We start from the raw sequence: 20,018 nt of genomic DNA, 5'->3' as shown, positions 1-20,018 counted from the left end.
GGGGGAGAGCTGAGTGTGCCACACGTCCGACGATGGACACCTTCACTTCTTATGAGAAGCACTTGGAGGAGAGTGGGTTGAGGGAGAAACCCAGACAAATCTATAACTGCGATGAGTCTGGGTTTCGTAGCGACCAGAGCAGGCACAAAGTGCTGGCTCCCCAGGCCGCAAAACACGTGTACCAGCAGGCTCCTGGGACCAAGGAGCACATCACAGTGCTGGCCTGCTTCAACGCAGCTGGTGAGGATGTCCCTCCGTTTATCATCTACCTCAAGTGTTTCCCCGGTGGCCACTACACACTGGGAGGACCCCCCAAGCCTTGTATGGACGGTCAAGCAGTGGCTACATTGACGGGGACCTGTTCAGGAAGTGGTTTCAGCACTTCATTAAGCATGCAGTGAAAGAGCGCCCTCTCCTTCTCCTCTTCGATGGGCACAAGAGCCACATGGACCCGGAGGTGCTCGCGGCGGCAATAAGGGAAGGGCTTATACTTCTTTGTCTTCCACCACACTGCACCCATGTCCTGCAGCTGCTGGATGTGGCATACTTTGGCCCTTTAAAGGCTGAGTTCTCCAAGGTAGCTGGAGACCTTAGCCATTTTGACCACTCCTACATGGTAAACAAATCAGAATTTGCCAGAGTATTCCGCCTCCCATACCAGCGATGCAAGGACATGCGCTATGTGGTGGAAGGGTTTAAGAACTGTGGCCTCTTCCCTTTTGACCCTTCAGCCATTGAAGGGTCCCGTTTAATGCCGTCTCAGTCCCTACCGGGTCCCACCACCACCTCTCCTGGAACCAGCAGCACTGTGCCGTCCATCAGCACCTCCTCCCCAGCGACCACAGGAGGACCCTCAGCCCCTGCTCCAGTCCCAGCCCCTGCTCCAGCCCAAGCTCTAGAAGAGCACCCCCTAATAGAGGGGAGGCTGATAGCGAAGGACCTGGGGCACATCCTTACTGTCCTGAAGTATCGGCTGGACTGATACAGAAGACTCCCTGTGGTCGCCACATGCCTCACCAGGGAGGAATACACGCGCCAGTGGCAGGAGAGGGGTGAGAAGGAGAGGGCCGAGGCAGAGGAGAAAGAGCGTCGGGCAGCCCTCAGAACACAGAGGGCACAGGAGAGCGCTGCCATGGATGAGACCATTGACGCCATCGCTTCTGCTGGACCCCCTGCTGGAACCACTCCTGACAGCTGCATCACCACTGCCAGTGCCTCCCAGTGTGCAACACCTCTGGGAGCCGCCGGAGTCCCCAGCTGCAGAAGAAGGCCACGTGCCTACTCTCCCGGCCACACCATTGTCGGCACCTCAACCCCACCATTCCAAACACCAGCTCCTCCAAGCCATCGTCGGCGGTTTTGTCCACCACCACCACGATGCACACCACCCCCCCTGTCTGACACCACCAACACGGCCTCCTCTGGACCAACTGCCTCCTCCGTCTCCCTTGGTCACACCACCATAGCAGCCTCGTCTGGTGTTCCTGCCCCCTGCAATTTGAATAGCGCCTCCTCAGGTAAACACATGTTAAATTACGAACAAATTACTTTTTGTTATCTGTTTTATAAAACAGCAATGTACAAAAATAATAATCTCTCTTTACATATCTACAGTACATAACATCAGCCCTCAAGTCATCTCCACCTCCTCCAAAACCTCTGCAGCTTCCTCCAGAGGTATTAATGTAAAAAAAAGTTGAAAAGGGTTTTCATGAAACATGCTCTGTCTATCACTACTTTTTCTCCAACTGCAGCACAGAAAAGGAAGAGAAAAGCTCCACCGGTCACATCTGTCAAGCCACCCATGACACCACTCTCAGGTACTTCATCATCTGTTTTTCTCCCTCTCTCAGTTGTATCAATTACTATTGTTGTTGAAGAACTTATACATTTTGCAAAACCATATTAATCAATTTGTATTATTATTTTATTTTTTATAAAAGACACCACCTGCTGTGCTCGCTGAAGGGAGCATGATCCGCCTGCAAGCTCCCCTCAGGAGTGTAGATCCGAGGTACCATGGGTGTGCTGTGACTTCTGCCAGCACTGGTTCCACTGCAGGTGTGTGCAGTGGGATCAAGAGGTAGCGGTGGAGCTGGATTTTTATTGTGATATTTGTGACAATATAGAGATGGAGGTCGAGATTTAATTTTTTGTTTTGTTTGTGTTCATATTAAATTATTTATTTGTACAAAAAATAAATGTCTAAAATATAATATATATATTTATTGAACCCATCTTGTGTATTTCTTCCTTTACTTTCCAAGTGCACCTCTGCAACACAAACTCCAACAGTGTTTTCATTGTTTGTCAATGCACATAACTGAAATTAAAGTTTTATTTGATGTAAATTATTAATACTCATATTTTAGTATTCAACTGTTATCTACTTTCTCAAAACATAAGACGAATCTGTAAAACAAATTATGAGACATTATTTGGATACAACACTTGGATTTTGGATGTTGGTGAACGTTGGTGAATTTGGATGTTGGTGAACGTTGGTGTATTTGGATGTTGGTGAACAATTTTTTAAGAGTCCACAGGAGGGCGCACCGGGCTACGCAATGAAAAGTTGACAGGCAAGTCATTATTTTTTACCGGAAGGCTAGCCAACTATCTAGTAAACAATTCGGGTACGTGGTTGGTGTCTCTTTTAACAAAATTAAACGGATATATCTTGTAATTGAACAAAATAGTAAGGTGGCCAATACCTGGGGATAATACGGGACGTATTTTTTTTGCTAAACCGCTTATCAAAAAGCTGATAATAGAAGTATTTCCACTGAAATGTCAAACATGCTAATTGCTAACCCGTTAGCTAATATTTTTACGACACCAATAGTCACATAACATTGATGGCTTTCACAAGGTAACACTGTTGAAGGTAATATTTCTTAAACGCTGTTGAATATGCCGATAATTCGGTTCCACGCTAGCTAGCTAGCAAGCCATCCTCTGCGACAATGTTATTGTGGCGCAGGAATGTCAGATTCATGTTTTAATTGTGTTAACTGTCATTGAAGTTGATGGTTACTACTGGTTTCAGATCCGAAGTAAGATACTTTTATCAGTACACTCGTAACAACCTAATCATTACGAAACATATATTCGATCAAATAAGCCTCTTCCTCTGTTTTGAAAGGAAATGACTTGTTTAATAAATATGGTGGAAACTCTTGACTAGCCCATGCCTCCACCAACCCAATGCTATTAGATTTGTGTGAAGTAGTGAATGATTGAACATTTTAGGAAAAATGAGATATTCGAGGGATGCACCCAAATCAATCAGAGGTGTAGACTAAATTAATCAAATGTTTGGTTTAATGATAAACTGTTTAATATTTATTGTGGCCAACAGGACAAAGGTAGCCCATTCCCCTCCACCCTCCAGGAGTCCCCAGGTCAAAAGCCTCCCGGTACCGCTTTACTGCAGGGTCTGGTCGACTGCAGGAAAACACCGGGGCAGAGTGGAACTGACAGAGGAGGAGGAGAAGAGAAGGAAGATGGAGATTTGATTTCATTAAGTAAGAACCATGGTGTGTAGATTAGACTACAGTTTGCCTCTGTAACAAAAGCGGAGGTGCATAAAGATGGCGGCCCGCATGTACTTACCACAAATTCCTCGTTTTGCTAAGTTCACTGTATTGTACATTGCTCTCCTTTACTGTTTTTTGGTATGGTCATTAGCAAGTAAACCTGATCCCAATTTTAGCTTCAAGACACTGGCAATTAGAAAAAACGAAAAAGTTGATTTATTGGAACATTGAACAATGTCGCGCACCTTCCTTTCAGAAATTCAGTGGATCGTGCTAAAACAATGACGTGATACCAGAATTCTGCCATCTTTATGCACTTTGGTCATTTATTGATTCATTATATATTGATGAAAATATATGGGTCATTCCACCCATTTTTAAATAGTTTAACTTGGTCCAAAAAATATTTCACGTAATTTTTACATTCTGGTCATCTTCATAAAAAACATGTTTTCCCATCTCAAGACATTTAATAAAAATATTACTACACTAAGTGCCTATGTGCCAAATAAAGTAACAGTGTTGACTGTAAACAACAAAACCACCAGATTACATTGGTAAAATAGTCATTTAAATCAGCCATAAAACCCCTTGTGACAGGAGTAATGGAAGGTTGTTTTGTGAAACAGGGAGTGGCAATTGAATGCAATCTAAACAAAAAAAATGTAATTGTTAAAACCTTCATGTTTCTAAGACTGCAGGGAGGGAGATGCAACAATGGGCTTGAGAACAGCAGGAATGGATACCTAGGCCTGTGGTTTACACACATCTCTCAGCAACTGTGTATAATAACCGCAATATAGTTAGCCTAACCATTCCCAGTACGCTAGCCTATAATAACCAAAATAGTCCTTTAAATCAGCCATAAAACCCCCTGTGACAGGAGTAATGGAAGGTTGTTTTGTGAAACAGGGAGTGGCAATTGAATGCAACCTAAACAAATTTTTTTTATTGTAAAATCTTTCTAGCATGTCTATGTATGGGTAAAAGGGTTGACTTGCTCAGTTTTCCACCACAAAACAGCAGTAAATTAACAAAAAGAGTAGAACAAACTCACCTGCTTTTACTGTAGGATTTGAGTATTAGATGTTAAATGTTTCTTTTGAAAACATATTTTTTAAGGAATAGTTTCACCATATTAAAATGAGTTCAGTTCATGTAACAGGGTTTACCTTAAAATGAGGGACAGACGTAAATAAATTACTAATCACATTCATAATAATCTTCAGAAATGACTGTCAAAGCAAACAAATAACTAGTGCTTTACAATGAGTATGTTTACATGTGTTAGGTTCTGAACAAACACAGTAAAAACTAGAAAAAGCTAAAACCAAGTTTATTCACCCAATGGGTCATACAGCTGCAAAGACAAAGACATGCACATATATTTATACCCTCCTACTAGGCGGAGTCAACTCCTTGCACATCTAGACAGCCAATACATCTCTGTTGCTAGGCAGGAACTGAATTGGTTCCTCTCACTGGTGTAGTCATGGCCCTGCCTGATGCTAGAACCTTCGTGGGCGTGGAAGTATATGTGTGTGAAATAGGACTGTTTCTTCTCACTTCATCTGACATGACCTTGGACCGAATTCCTCACTCCTCCCTAATTCACGGCTGTCCTACCTTATCAGTGACTGAAACCAGACAGTTGCCCTTTGCCTCCCTCCTTAGGAGCCATGATATGAACAATAACATGTTTTGACAGAATGTAAACTTTCTGCACTCCCCCTTGTCTCACTCAGTAACTTTCCATACACTTAGTTCCTATCCACCCTCCATTGACCCCAACATATACATTCCTTATACATGGAAAGGAATCAATAAGTTCTAGTGTGGTAACATTAATAGGTATATTTCAAACTAGAATCCAACACATGCACACTCATAATTTGAAATTAAACTAGTTATGGCAGTAGGCCGAGTATGGCATTAGTCATGTAAACACCTTACTCTGCATATCTTAATTGGCTTAAGGTGGCAATCAAGTAACGCTGTTAAAAACATGTGGTTTTCTGAGCAATCTTTTGAATGATTAGTACACGTACACGCCTTAATTAGATTCATAGAGGTATATTTTATCTGCACATGTGCTAGCATGAGCAGCGCAAGCTTCCTTTTTTTGCATGAGTTCGTGAAAAACGTAACGTCTGCATCTTGGAAATAACTTTCACATACAAACTTTATAAGTCCGAAATCTGAATCAAATATGCTTATCAAAAATAACATGGTCTCTGTGGTATTACGTTTATTTTGATTGCCAATTTTATCAAAGTCCCATCAGGTGGGCGGCAGGTAGCTTAGTGGTTAAGAGCGTTGTGCCAGTAACCGAAAGGTCGCTGGTTCTAATCCCCAAGCCGACTAGGTGAAAAATCTGTCGATGTGCCCTTGAGCAAGGCACGTAACCCTAATTGCTCCTGTAAGTCGCTCTGGATAAGAGCGTCTGCTAAATGACTTAAATGTAAATGTAAATGTAGCCTGATTTCAGATGTCCATGCTATTCAATATCTTTGTTTCACAGGAGACGGCACTAACAGTTGCTCTCTCAGTGGGAGGGGCTTATCATCTGGGGAGCCTCAACAACATCATGATGCTGACAAGACAGAGAAGAGTCTCTCCAGATCAGAACACCTCAAGAAACACCAGCAGAAATGTATAGGGAAGAAACCTCACCACTGCTGCTTTGACTGTGGGAAGAGTTTTGCTAAACAGAGGGAATTGATCATTTACCAGCGGATTCACAATAGAGAGAAACCGTACAGCTGCTCTCAGTGTGGGAAGAGTTTCGCCACATCTAAAACCTTAAAATCTCATTGATTTCATACAGGGGAGAGGCCTGACCTCTGCTTTGATTGTGGGAAGATCTTCAGTCAATCAGGAGCCCTGACTGCACACCAACGCATACACACAGGAGAGAAGCCTTATAGCTGTGATCAGTGTGGGAAGAGCTTCAATCATTCACCACACCTGACTAAACACCAACGTATACACACAGGAGTGAAGTCTTATAGCTGTGATCAGTGTGGGAAGAGCTTCAATCATTCAGTACACCTGACTAAACACTAACACATACACACAGGAGAGAAGCCTTATAGCTGTGATCAGTGTGGGAAGAGCTTCAATCATTCAGGATTAATGACTAGACACCATCGCATACACACAGGAGAGAAGCATTATAGCTGTGATCAGTGTGGGAAGAGCTTCAATCAATCAGGATGCCTGACTAGACACCAGCGTATACACACAGGAGTGAAGCCTTATAGCTGTGATCAGTGTGGGAAGAGCTTCAATAATTCAGGACACCTGACTAGACACCAGCGCATACACACAGGAGAGAAGCCTTATAGCTGTGATCAGTGTGGGAAGAGCTTCAATAATTCAGGACACCTGACTAGACACCAGCGCATACACACAGGAGAGAAGCCTTATAGCTGTGATCAGTGTGGGATGAGCTTTTCCCAAGATTCCACCCTGACTGAACACCAACGCATACACACAGGAGAGAAGCCTTATAGCTGTGATCAGTGTGGGAAGAGCTTTGCTCGAGATTTTACCCTGACATCACACCAACGCATACACACAGGAGAGAAGCCTTATAGCTGTGATCTTTGTGGGAAGAGCTTTGCTCTAGATTCCACCCTGACTAGACACCAACGCATACACACAGGAGAGAAGCCTTATAGCTGTGATCAGTGTGGGAAGGGCTTTGCTCGAGATTCCACCCTGACTAGACACCAACGCATACACACAGGAGAGAAGCCTTATAGCTGTGATCAGTGTGGGAAGAGTTTTGCTCGAGATTTCACCCTGACTACACACCAGCTCACACACACTGGAGAGAAACCGTATAGATGTGATCTGTGTGGGAAGAGCTTCAATCAATCAGGAGCCCTGATTAAACACCAGCGCATACACACTGGAGAGAAACCTTAGAGCTTTGCTCATTCAGGGTCTCTGAAAAAACACCAGAAAGCTCAAACCTGTATTATTTTATCTCCCTCCTCTCCTGCACCGGGTCCATATCCATAAATAAAGTTTAAATACATTACTCTTTACAATATTTTTTTTTATCTCCCATTCTCAAACTGTTTACTAGGTCTGATTACCATGGTACCCTGTTTAGCATAATATGCAGCTCTGGCTCCATATGTATCAACTGTGTTGGAGTAGGAGTGCTGATCTAGGACCAGGTCCATTGTCCAGTTTTTGTCATGCATTTTGATCTAAATGGCTAAAAGTCATCATAGAAAATGTCATAGTGAACAATTTGTGTGTAGAGGGGGATGTTGAGGTGGGTGGGGGTGTTCAGGGCTGTATCTTATTTAATTAACTCCTATTATCCATTAAATAATTGTATAATGTAGGATAATGTTTCAACAATACTAGGTATGTATTGTGGGGTGGAAATCAGAATTAGCTAATTAATATTGACATAATTAATGTTGTCTCATTTGCAGAATATGCTTACATGTTGGTGTTGGTGGCTGCACTTCCTCCCTCATATGGGCCTGTGGTTAGGCGGGGGTGAAAGTATCTGCTTTCACATTCTCCTCAGACGCCACTCACAGTCTATTTGACCTCAGTCACCTGGGGCCCAGAGAGGGGAGAAGTCTGGCTTGTCTATCACATGTCCCTGTTGCTATGGAGAATATCAGAAAGACAATAGGCCAAAGGTCAGAAGGAGACATTGTTTCCATATGTGAATATGTGTCTTTACCTATTGCAAACCATGTGAAGGGATAGTGTGAGTAATGGGAATCAATCACTTGTCTCCACAATGTCTGTGCGTCAATCACTCCCTCCTTGGGCCTTGGGGGAGATTGTTCTTTCCCCTGGTTCCCTTTTTAGCAAGGTGGAGACTAAGTAACAACAAATGTCCTTTTAAGTTCTCAGTACTGAACAAAATAACAAGTTCTTTGTATTTGGGGCCAAGGTCTGGCACAGGATGTGTGGGGTTAGTGTTTGGAACCATTGTACGTTATCTCTGAGGTTGCACCTATCCTGAGCTAGTATATAACCCAGAGGCTCACTCCACTCAGTGGGCTCTCACTCTATTCACTTTGTGTGTGTATTGTGACTTGCTCCTTTATTGATACGTTTTTAATAAAGTAATAATCCTGACTGGTGATTGACCTTGTCTCTCCTCATTATTGATTAAAATATCCACCACAGTATTCAATTATCAATACATTTGCTCAACAACATCTGCTTATCACATTGTTTTTTAAAATCTTTAATAATAATCTATTTTTTATAAGGATCATAGGCCTCTTGTATAATTAGTTTGGTCCTAAAAGATGTTCACATATTTATTGTAAATCCCTTCACCAGGTTTTAGTGCAACTCTGGCCATCAGTACTTATAGGTCATGTCAACCACAGACCTCACACTCTTCTGTTTTCTCACAGCCAGTAAGTTCTCCTACCAAACTTTTTCTTTTATTTAACTAGGCAAGTCAGTTAAGAACAAATTCTTATTTACAATGACAGCCTACACCGACCAAACCCGGACGACGCTGGGCCAAATGTGCACCGCCCTATGGGACTCCCGTAAGCAGTATATAAGAGAACTAACGGGACTGCCCCGAAAGAGCTCCCGACCGATGTGTACTGTGGTGCATTAAGTTTGTTGGAACCTCTCCAGCTTGCTGATAATAAATAATTATTCATTTAAGTTTGACTTCAATACATCAATAAATTAAATACGATATCTTATGTGAAGGAAATGTCGCACTGCATGAGGCAAATGGTGGTCACACCAGATACTCACTACCTTTAAAAAAAAAGTTATCTGTGACCAACAGATGCATATCTGTATTCCCAGTCATGTCAAATCCATAGATTAGGGCCTAATTCATTTATTTCTATTGACTGATTTCTTTATTTGAACTGTAACTCAGTAAAATCGTAGAAATTGTTGCATGTTGTGTTTATATTTTTGTTGAGTGCAATAATAACTGAAGAAACTAATTGAATAAATGAATGGGCCTACTAATGTTTTAGGTGTTCTGAGTCAGAACTGTTTCAACGTGACTTACACCCAGCAGAGTATCTGTGCTATGAAGGGCTCAACAGTGGATCTGCCCTGCACATATCAACATCCAAGTCTCAGAACCAAACTGGTATATCCAAGAGAAATGCAATGAGGTGCCTAAAATCCTGGGCTCAGTGCCAGAGTATGCAGGTCGTGCTGAGTACCCTGGGACTAAAGAGAAAGACTGCACCCTGAGAATCACAGACCTGAGAGAGAGCAATTCAACTGACTACAAGTTCAGATTTAAAACACAGTATTCAGAATGGTGTTACAGCTTCCTGGAACAACTCTGACTGTCACAGGTAATATATAATATCTAATTGTAATAATTCATTAGAATCATTTAGACCTGCAGGTGAAGGTGTCTTCAGCCACAGAGGAAAATAAGAGAACACTGACCTGTAGCACCACCTGTCTTCTGACCGACAACCCCAACCCCACCTACATCTGGTACAAGAACGGACAACATCTCCATGACCGTACTTCCCAACAATACTCCTGTAATACATTTACATTTACATTTTAGTCATTTAGCAGACGCTGTTATCCAGAGCGACTTACAGTTAGTGAATACATATTTTTTTTTTATACTGGCCCCCCGTGGGAATCGAACCCACAACCCTGGCGTTGCAAACGCCATGCTCTATCAACATCCCTGCCGGCCATTCCCTCCCCTACCCTGGACGACGCTGGGCCAATTGTGCGCCGCCCATGAGTCTCCCGGTCGCGGCCGGCTGCGACAGAGCCTGGACAGAGCCTGGATACTCTAGTGGTCTGGCGTTACTCTGCAGACAGTTTCTCCTGTACTGTAAAAGACCATGAGGATTTTCTCGCTCCTACAGTGTAGTCTGGACTCACCTATAATAATCATCTTAAGTATCAACCATTAAGGCCTGTGGACCAATAGTAGAACATGTGGGGAAAAACAGACAAATATGTGAACTCTTGGATAGTAACACTAGTAGAAATTATACAGTATAATATAAAAGGTAGAAAATGGCTGATGGTAGGTTCTTGTTATTACATTTTTTAAAAACATTTTTAAAAATCAATTTTAGAATAAGGCTGTAACATAACAAAATGTGGAAAAAGTCAAGGGTTCTGAATACTTTCCGAATGCACTGTCTGTGTCCTATATATTTTATTTAATTTTAAATAGCCCAGTCCAATACATCTAAAACACTTGAAAATAGTCTCATTATCATTTGAGGATTTGATCAGATACATTTTCTTTCAGGTGTTCATGGTCAGAGCTGTTTGAATGTGACTTACACCAAGAGGAGTATCTGTGCCTTGAAGGGGTCAACAGTGGACGTTACCTGCACTTATAGACATCCCAGCTGGCATAACGTCACAGAAGTATCCTGGTTCAACAAATGGGATTCTGGAGTTACTGCAGATCTAAGCCAGGACCCAGAGTATGCAGGTCGTGTGAAGTACCTTCCAACTACAGACAAAGTCTCCACCCTGAGAATCACAGACCTGAGAGAGAGAGTGACTCTGCTGAATACAAGTTTAGATTTACAACAACTGAGGTAAAATGGGGATACAGCTTCCCTGGAATAACTCTGAATGTCACAGGTAATACTGCCCTTACAGTATTATATAATCTAGTCCGACTATTCCCAAACTGGGGCACGCGTACGCCTAGGGGTACAAGCAATAAAAATGTGATGCACATTTTCAAACAGTCCATTTAAATTTTCCAACAGGGTTATACATTTGGGTATTGATTTTTTTCTCGCCTGAGTAGCCTCGTTTCACTGCCAAAAATAAAATTAAACAATCTAGTGTTCAGCGAAATAATAACACAATGTCAAATACAGGTAGCCTAGTCAAATAATTAACATCCAATCACATTAACCGTTACTCTCTAGTGGGAATTCCACTAACGGTCCATATGTAGCCAAACGTAGCTGCTGCTCATTCCGTTTGCTCGAAAATGGATAAATAGTTTTTTTAACAGTACGGCCCACGTCCATAGAGACACATACCAGCTCTACTGGTAGTACTGCTACTACCAGCAGTACTACACCTGCACCTGTCGACGACACAAGTGGTTCTGCTTCCACGAGCACATCCAATGCTAGCATCAGTAATTCTACATTTGTTGCTAGCACAGCTAGCATGGACACTGACAGTTGTGAATCGGATGCAGCCGAAGAGCTACTGCCCCCTTACCTGGGAAAGCACCGAACAACAGACAGGGACATTGGACCATCGAAGAGGCACAAATATGATTGATTTGGGGTTCACTTATATTGGGAGTAGTGCCTCAGCCACAGTGTGTTATATGTGCAAATGTACTATCTCACAACTCGATGAAACCTTCACTCTTAACGCGTATATTTAGAAACGAAACATGCCAATTTGAAAAATAAGCCAAAGGAGTTTTTTGAGCGAGAATTAAGACGACTTTCGAGTAGTAAGACATGTATAAAAGCAACAGATACCATTAATAAGAAGGGGCTAGAAGTGTCTTATATGGCGAGCTACCGAGTGGCTAGGACAGGCAAGCCCCATACTATTGTGGAGGACTTAATTATTCCTGCTGCCGCGGATATGGCTGGGATAATGCTGGGGGAAAAGGCCAAAAAAAACGATACAGACAATGCCTTCATCAAACAACACTGTTTCACGACGCATCAGTGATGTGGCATAAGATTTTTTGAAACAATTACTGCTTTGCATACAAGCCAGTGAATTCTATGCTTACAGCTGGATGAGTCAACAGACGTGGCGGGCCTGGCACAGCTCCTGGTAATGTCCGTTACGTTTATGGGGGATCAATTAAGGAAGACATCCTCTTCTGCAAATCACTGGAAACCAGGACAACAGGAGAGGATATTTTTAAAGTACTGGACAGCTTTGTGACATCAAATGGACTTTGGTGGTCTAGATGTGTTGGTATCTGTACTGATGGCGCAATAAACATGACAGGGAGACATAGTGGAGTGGTAACGCGCGTGCAAGTAGTTGCTTCCGACTCCACTTGGGTACACTGCAGCATCCACCGAGAGGCTCTTGCTGCCAAGGGAATGCCTGACACCTTGAAAGACGTTTTGGACACTACAGTGACATGGTTAACTTTGTTAAAGCAAGGCCCCTGAACTCTTGTGAATTTTCTGCATTATGCAATGAAATGGGCAGTGACCATGTAACGCTTTTACAACATACAGAAGTGCGCTGGTGATCAAGGGGCAAAGTATTGACACGTTTTTTTTTAATTGAGAGAATAGCTTAAAGTTTTCTTTACTGACCATAATTTTCACTTGTCTGACCACTTGCATGATGACGAGTTTCTCACACGACTGGCCTATCTGGGTGATGTTTTTTCCCGCCTGAATTATCTGAATCTATGATTACAGGGACTCTCCGCAACTATATTCAATGTGCGGGACAAAATTGAGGCTATGATTAAAAAGTTGGCGCTCTTCTCTTTCTGCATTAACAAGGACAGCACACAGTTCTTTCCATCATTGTATGATTTTTTGTGTGCAAATTAACTCAAGCTTACAGACAATGTCAAATGTGATATAGTGAAGCACCTGAGTGACACGAACAACTGGATTCGTTATCCCTTTCATGCCCTGCCTCCAGTCCACTTACCGATATCTGAACAAGAGAGCCTTATCGAAATTGCAACAAGCGGTTCTGTGAAAATGGAATTTAATCAGAAGCCACTGCCAGATTTCTGGATAGGGCTGCGCTCAGGGTATCCTGCCTTGGCAAATCGCGCTGTTAAGACACTGATGCCCTTTGTAATCACGTACCTATGTGAGAGTGGATTCTCTGCCCTCACTTACATGAAAACTAAATACAGGCACAGACTGTGTGTGGAAAATGATTTAAGACTGAGACTCTCTCCAATAAAACCCAACATTGCAGAGTTATGTGCATCCTTTCAAGCACACCCTTCTCATTAACCTGTGGTGAGTTATTCACAGTTATTGATGAACAAATAAGGTTTTATATGTAAGATGGCTAAATAAAGAGCAAAATTATTGATTATTATATTATTATTATTTGTGCCCTGGGCCTATAAGAGCACTTTGTTACTTCCCACGAGCCAAAACTCACACTCATTCTTATGTTTAATAAATGTATCGTATAGTGTGTGTGTGGCAGGCTTACAATGATGGCAAAAAACTACATTTGAGAGTGTGCTGACCCTGGTGCTAGAGGGGGTACACAGCTGGAGGTTGAATGTTTGAAGGGGTACGGGACTATACATATTTTGGGAACCACTGATCTAGTCTAAGTCATTATGTTATTGGTGGAAATGAAGATTATTATTATTATATTATATTATTATTATATTATTAAGATGATTGTGCTCTTTTGTCTTCATTTAGCCCTTTTCAGACTTGCAGGTGAAGGAGACTCCTGCCACAGAGGAAGGGAAGGTAATACTGACCTGTAGCACCACCTGTACGCTAACTGACAACTCCAACCCCACCTACATCTGGTACAAGAACAGACAACGTCTCACCAACCCAAACACCCAAGATAACTACCTCTCCCTAGACCAAATCAGCAGTGAGGATGCAGGCAGCTACTCCTGTGCTGTAAAGGCTATGATAATCTCTGTTCTGCTGTTACGTTTGTTGGGGAACCAAAGTCTTTGTAGAATGCAGTTGTAGGAATCATAGTGGTTGTTCTGATTCTCATCCTCTGTCTCTCTGGGTTCATGTGGTTCAGGTGAGTGAGAAGAGGAAGGAAGGAAGGACAGAGAGACAGAAAGAAAGAGGGAGAGAGGGTGAAAGGAGGATCATTGTTTTACCTGCAGCACTGCTCCAGAGGTGTCAGGATAGAGGGCTCTCTATAGAGTTGTGTCCAAACCTGTACTCAGCACAGACACAGTACACAAGGTTCAAGATAACAAAGAATAAGCCAACGCAATAATTCAAATGATCTACAGCCACGTTATTACTAGATTTCACGACCGCTGGTCACATTTTCAATGCTAATCCTGTAGAATCAGCAACGACACTGGTCCAATTAATGTTTTTATTTTCAAACACTCAGCATATAATTATTATGTTTTCTTAAACTGTATTTTTAATCCTAACTCAACCCCAGAAACAGGAAGAGGATTTCCAGTAAGCTGCTGTGGAATTCAACCTCCCCAGTGCTGCTCCATAGACTGTGTTTGAGTCAAATTAATGGCTGTTGTTGTTGTTAAGATGCCAGTAGAGAGCGCTGTAGTACAGTACACTGGAAACACCAGGTTTTAGTGTAGCTGGTGGGACATACAGAACTACAGAGATACCATAAGTCTATTAGTATGGTCACATTATGTTGTTGCATTTGTTTTAAAGGATTTTAATAGGGATCTTTTCCAACTTTCCTTCTAGTATAATACTTGTGCTCCAAAAGTTCACACATTTATTGTGAAGCCCTTTGGTTGTTAGGAAGAGGCATCATGGGGACAGGAAGCCAGCTCTGCATTACCCTTCAGTCCCTCAGTACATCTAGTTAGTGTCAACCACAGACCTCACACTCTTCTGTTTCACACAGCCAGTAAGGTCCCCTACCAAACCTCTCTCTCTTCACCAGGTAAGTACACTTGATAAGACATTATACCTCACCATTCTAGTTTTTATTGGGAATTTCTTCTGCAGAACACATGATTGTATGTGAATGGTATTGTAAAATGTACTGGAGTGTGGTTTCATATATTTTGTTTTGTTTAGCATTGTGTTTTAAACACTTTATTTTTGTAATATTTAGTTTTATTATGTAGAAGAGACCAGGATATGTTGTTGCCCTGTGTCCCAACACTCAATGTTATAGTCATGGTCCTGAGAATAAAACAGGTTTAATACCATCAATAGAGAAACACGTGTCTTACAGTGCTAAAGGTCTGTTTTAATATGTGATTTTTCCTGCTTAGTTGGAGTATAAGGTTTAGTTATTCACCAGTTAAAAGTATATTTTAGTTGTTTACCTTCATGTTTCTAAGACTGCAGGGAGGGAGATGCAACAATGAGATTGAGAACAGCAGGAATGGATACATAGGCCTGTGGTTTACACACATCTCTCAGCAACTGTGTAACAAACTGCATCAGAGTTAGCCTAACCATTTCCGGTACGCTACCCTATAATAACCACAATATAGTTAGCCTATCCATTCCTAATACGCTAGCCTATAATAACCACGATACAGGCCCTATACACCGGTACAGGACTAATGATGATACTAGTCTATAATAACCACGATACAGGCCCTATACACTGGGACAGGACTAATGATGATACTAGTCTATAATAACCACGATACAGGCCCTATACACTGGTACAGGACTAATGATGATACTAGTCTATAATAACCACGATACAGGCCCTATACACCGGTACAGGACTAATGATGATACTAGTCTATAATAACCACGATACAGGCCCTATACACCGGTACAGGACTAATGATGATACTAGTCTATAATAACCACGATACAGGCCCTATACACCGGTACAGGACTAATGATGATACTAGTCTATAATAACCACGATACAGGCCCTATACACCGGTACAGGACTAATGATGATACTAGTCTATAATAACCACGATACAGGCCCTATACACTGGTACAGGACTAATGATGATACTAGTCTATAATAACCACGATACAGGCCCTATACACCGGTACAGGACTAATGATGATACTAGTCTATAATAACCACGATACAGGCCCTGTAGACAGGTAGAAATATAAAAAGGCTGTATAAAAGCAATCTCAGAGGTCAGCTTCAGGTGCTCCTCTAACGAATTGGATGGTCTCACTTCCCTTCGTCAGGGCCTCATCCCTCTTTTGCACAGCCTCAGGATCGGCACTTGGCAGTTGCAAGTTGGTCGCTAGTGGGATGACAGGGATTGAAGCCCTCAACGTCACCAGCCACTCCATTGTCAGCCGTCTCCTAACTGCATCTAAAGCCTGTCTCCTCTGTGCTCTGTTGAGCTCTATGTGTGAGTCCATGTGCCGGTCCAGCCTGCTGAAATGGGTGGAGCATCCCGTCCCTGCACACAGCTCCTGCCTGATATTGACATGTCCCAACTGCCAATGACAAAGGAGCACCCTCTCCTCTGTGTTCCTCACATTGTGGCCAGACATGTATCCATGAATCCATTGTGGTTGGAGTCCTGGGTCTCTTCAAGGGTTGCCTGGGTCTCCTCAAGGGAGGCCTGAGTCCTCTGGAGGGTGGCCCCATGTGGGCAACATGAACCATACGCTACAGGTTAGCTATACTCACACCCCTGGGAACGTGTGCCAAATTCCATCACTCAGAGTCAAACGGATCAAGAGATATAAATATGTGCTTGTTGTAGCGCCACCGTGTGGTCGATCTGAATGTGCTTAGATATGTTGAGTCTTGACAGTATTTGGAACATGTGTATCAATATCCATGTCTGATTTATAAGCGTATATCTGCCACACCACGCCCAAATGAATGCTGATTGGTCAGTAGCGGCCATTTTGTTATATCCACAATAATGGCATTATTTAGTGCATGTAGCTGTACTCAGTCTCTACTTTACTTTTAGCCAAGAGAGACTGGCATGCATAGTATTGATATTAGCTCTCTGATTACAGTAAAGAGAAAGACAATAACTGCTTAAGCATCCTGTTTTGAATTCATGATGAAATAACTGAAATTGTATTAATCACATGCACCAAATACAACTGGTGTAGACGTTACCGTGAAATGCTTGCTTATGAGCCCAGAGTTATAAAATGTAATAGTAACACAAAAGGAATAAAATACACAAGATGGAGCTATATACATATTAATTATTATTATTTTTTTTAATTTGTAAAAAAAAAAAAATAATAAAAATTTTTTAAAAATATATACATGTTGGTTGCCAACCACCATATAAAATCCACAGAAGATAAAGAGTGAGAGACAGAGACAGAAACAGACACAGAGTGAGAGAGAATACACTCACCAACCGAGAATTCACAAAATGGGACAAGCACCAAATTGAGAATCTGCATGCTGAATTCTGCAAAATTATCCTCTGTGTACAACGTAAAACACCAAATTATGCAGGCAGAGCAGAATTAGGCCAGAATTAGGACAATACCCACTATTGATCAAAATCCAGAAAAGAGCCGTTAAATTCTACAACCACCTAAAAGGAAGCGATTCCCAAACCTTCCATAACAAAGCCATCACCTACAGAGAGATTAACCTGGAGAAGAGTCCCCTAAGCAAGCTGGTCCTGGGGCTCTGTTCACTATCACAAACAGACCCCACAGAGACCCAGGACAGCAACACAATTAGACCCAACCAAATCATGAGAAAACAAAAAGATAATTACTTGACACATTGGAAAGAATTAACAAAAAAACTGAGCAATTTAGAATGCTAATTGGCCCTAAACAGAGAGTACACAGTGGCAGAATACCTGACCACTGTGACTGACCCAAACTTAAGGAAAGCTTTGATTATGTACAGACTCAGTGAGCATAGCCTTGCTATTGAAAAAGGTCACCGTAGGCAGACCTGGCTCTCAAGAGAAGACAGGCTATGTGCACACTGCCCACAAATTAAGGTGGAAACTGAGCTGCATTTCCTAACCTCCTGCCAATTGTATGACCATATTAGAGACACAGATTTCTCTCAATTTACACAGACCCACAAAGAATTTGAAAACAAATCAAATTTTGATAAACTCCCATATCTATTTGGGGGAAAGCAACAGTGTGCAATCACAGCAGCAAGATTTGTGACCTGTTGCCACAAGAAAAGGGCAACCAGTGAAGAACAAACACCATTGTAAATACAACCCATATTTATGTTTATTTATTTTCCCTTTTTTACTTTAACCATTTGCTCATCGTTACAACTCTGTATATAGACATAATATGACATTTGAAATGTCTTTGTTCTTTTGGAACTTTTGTGAGTGTAATGTTTACTGTTAATTTTTCACTGTTTATTTCATTTTTGTTTATTATCTATTTCACTTGCTTTGACAAAGTAAACATATGTTTCCCATGCCAAAAAAAGACCCATGAATTGAATTGGTAATACATTACGTAAATTCCAAAATGGTGACAAATACTGACATTTAATCAATTACAAATTACATTACCCTCCCCTGGAATAAATAAATAAAATACTAAACTCTCCCACTTACTGAAATTGACCGGGAAATACAGTAATTGCATACATTTCTGCTTGTCCCTAAAGTATAATGGATTTATACTATAGTCCAGTTGGTGACGGTAATGCAAGATATTGGATGCCAACCACCATTAACGCCCACTGAAGAAGAAGAAGAATTTCGTCATTACAATGTAAACGCGATTGTTCGACAGTCTGCTGGGTGAGGCGTTATACGTTCCTCCATTCATTGCCAAATGGGATTCCTAGATCCTCCTTTCTCTAATATCTCTGCCATGAGCTCTTAAATCGAGATAGCTGTGTATTTTACTACTGCATGGCTAGTGTGAGTCAGAATGCTAACTAGTCAGCTACATTTCAGTCAGTAGTTGTACTTCCAAATGCGGTGGTCACTGGATAAACTAGCTATGAGTTGAACATGTCATAAAACGAACTAGTAGCCAGTTGTTGCCGCCCATGGTGGAATCATATCTAACCCACTAGCTCTTGAAGCATATGTTATGTTCCTACACGAGCTCTCATCTAGCTAATGTCGCGATTGAGCATTTCGCTACGTAGCTAAGCTGTTTTATAACAAAACGATGATATGAATCAAACACTAGCTAATTTTCCCCCAACATCGGATACTCTCTAGCGGTTGGGGGACTAAATCACCTCGAGCTCAACATTTAAATGGACTGGAAAATAACGGTAAGTTTTGCGACTAGAGACACCCTTCTAGCTAGCTGACCACCGATTTTCAGTGCAATTTATGTAAGTTAAGTTAGGTTTTAGAGTTTTCTAAAAAGTTATATATGTACACATTTTGTGGGACACGCTGCATATTGTAAAATTCGACTGCGCGACAGACCACACCATTTCATATCCAACTTTTTACCTCTGAAATATAGCTAACGGATTTTCTAATGTTGCTAGCTTAGTTGCTAAATGTTGATAGAACTGCTAAAACAGCAAAAAGGAAAGAAATTGTAAGCGTTAGATAATACATATCACGAAAACAGCTGAATGTTGTCAAGCTTTACCCTATCAAAATTGGAGTCCTCTGACGGAGGCGTTTTGCACAATCTGCAAAAATGTATTTGGAACTTTGAACCATGAACTTTTTGACACCTATCACTGTTGGCTATGTTTCATCTTACAACAGCTACATAGAGGCAGTATTTAGTCAAATGTTACAATGTATGCATCAATATTCCCTATTCCCCCTCAGGAGACTGAAAATATTTGGCATGAAAAAAAAAAAAATTCTACAGCTGCACCGTCGAGAGCATCCTGACTGGTTGCATCACCGCCTGGTATGGCAACTGCTTGGCC

General features: G+C 41.8%; 1 long non-coding RNA gene across 3 annotated transcripts; it reads left to right on the top strand.

Annotated features, from left to right (window-relative positions):
• The first annotated feature begins 2,536 nt into the window (after positions 1-2,536).
• On the top strand, positions 2,537-8,667 carry LOC311119909. 3 transcript variants are annotated; one of them, XR_014612043.1, is made up of 3 exons: positions 2,537-2,582; positions 3,362-3,527; positions 6,061-8,667. It is a non-coding gene; the product is annotated as an uncharacterized lncRNA (long non-coding RNA). The 3 variants fall into 3 exon arrangements; XR_014612044.1 differs by having other exon boundaries at positions 2,581-2,636; XR_014612045.1 differs by lacking the exon at positions 2,537-2,582 and adding an exon at positions 2,586-2,887.
• Positions 8,668-20,018: the final 11,351 nt, after the last annotated feature.

This window comes from Coregonus lavaretus (assembly GCF_964263955.1).
Source record: "Coregonus lavaretus genome assembly, contig: HAP1_SCAFFOLD_55, whole genome shotgun sequence".
In the NCBI taxonomy this organism is placed as follows: domain Eukaryota; kingdom Metazoa; phylum Chordata; class Actinopteri; order Salmoniformes; family Salmonidae; genus Coregonus; species Coregonus lavaretus.
The sequence above is the reverse complement of the archived record's forward strand: the minus strand, read 5'-3'. Positions and strand labels throughout refer to the sequence as shown.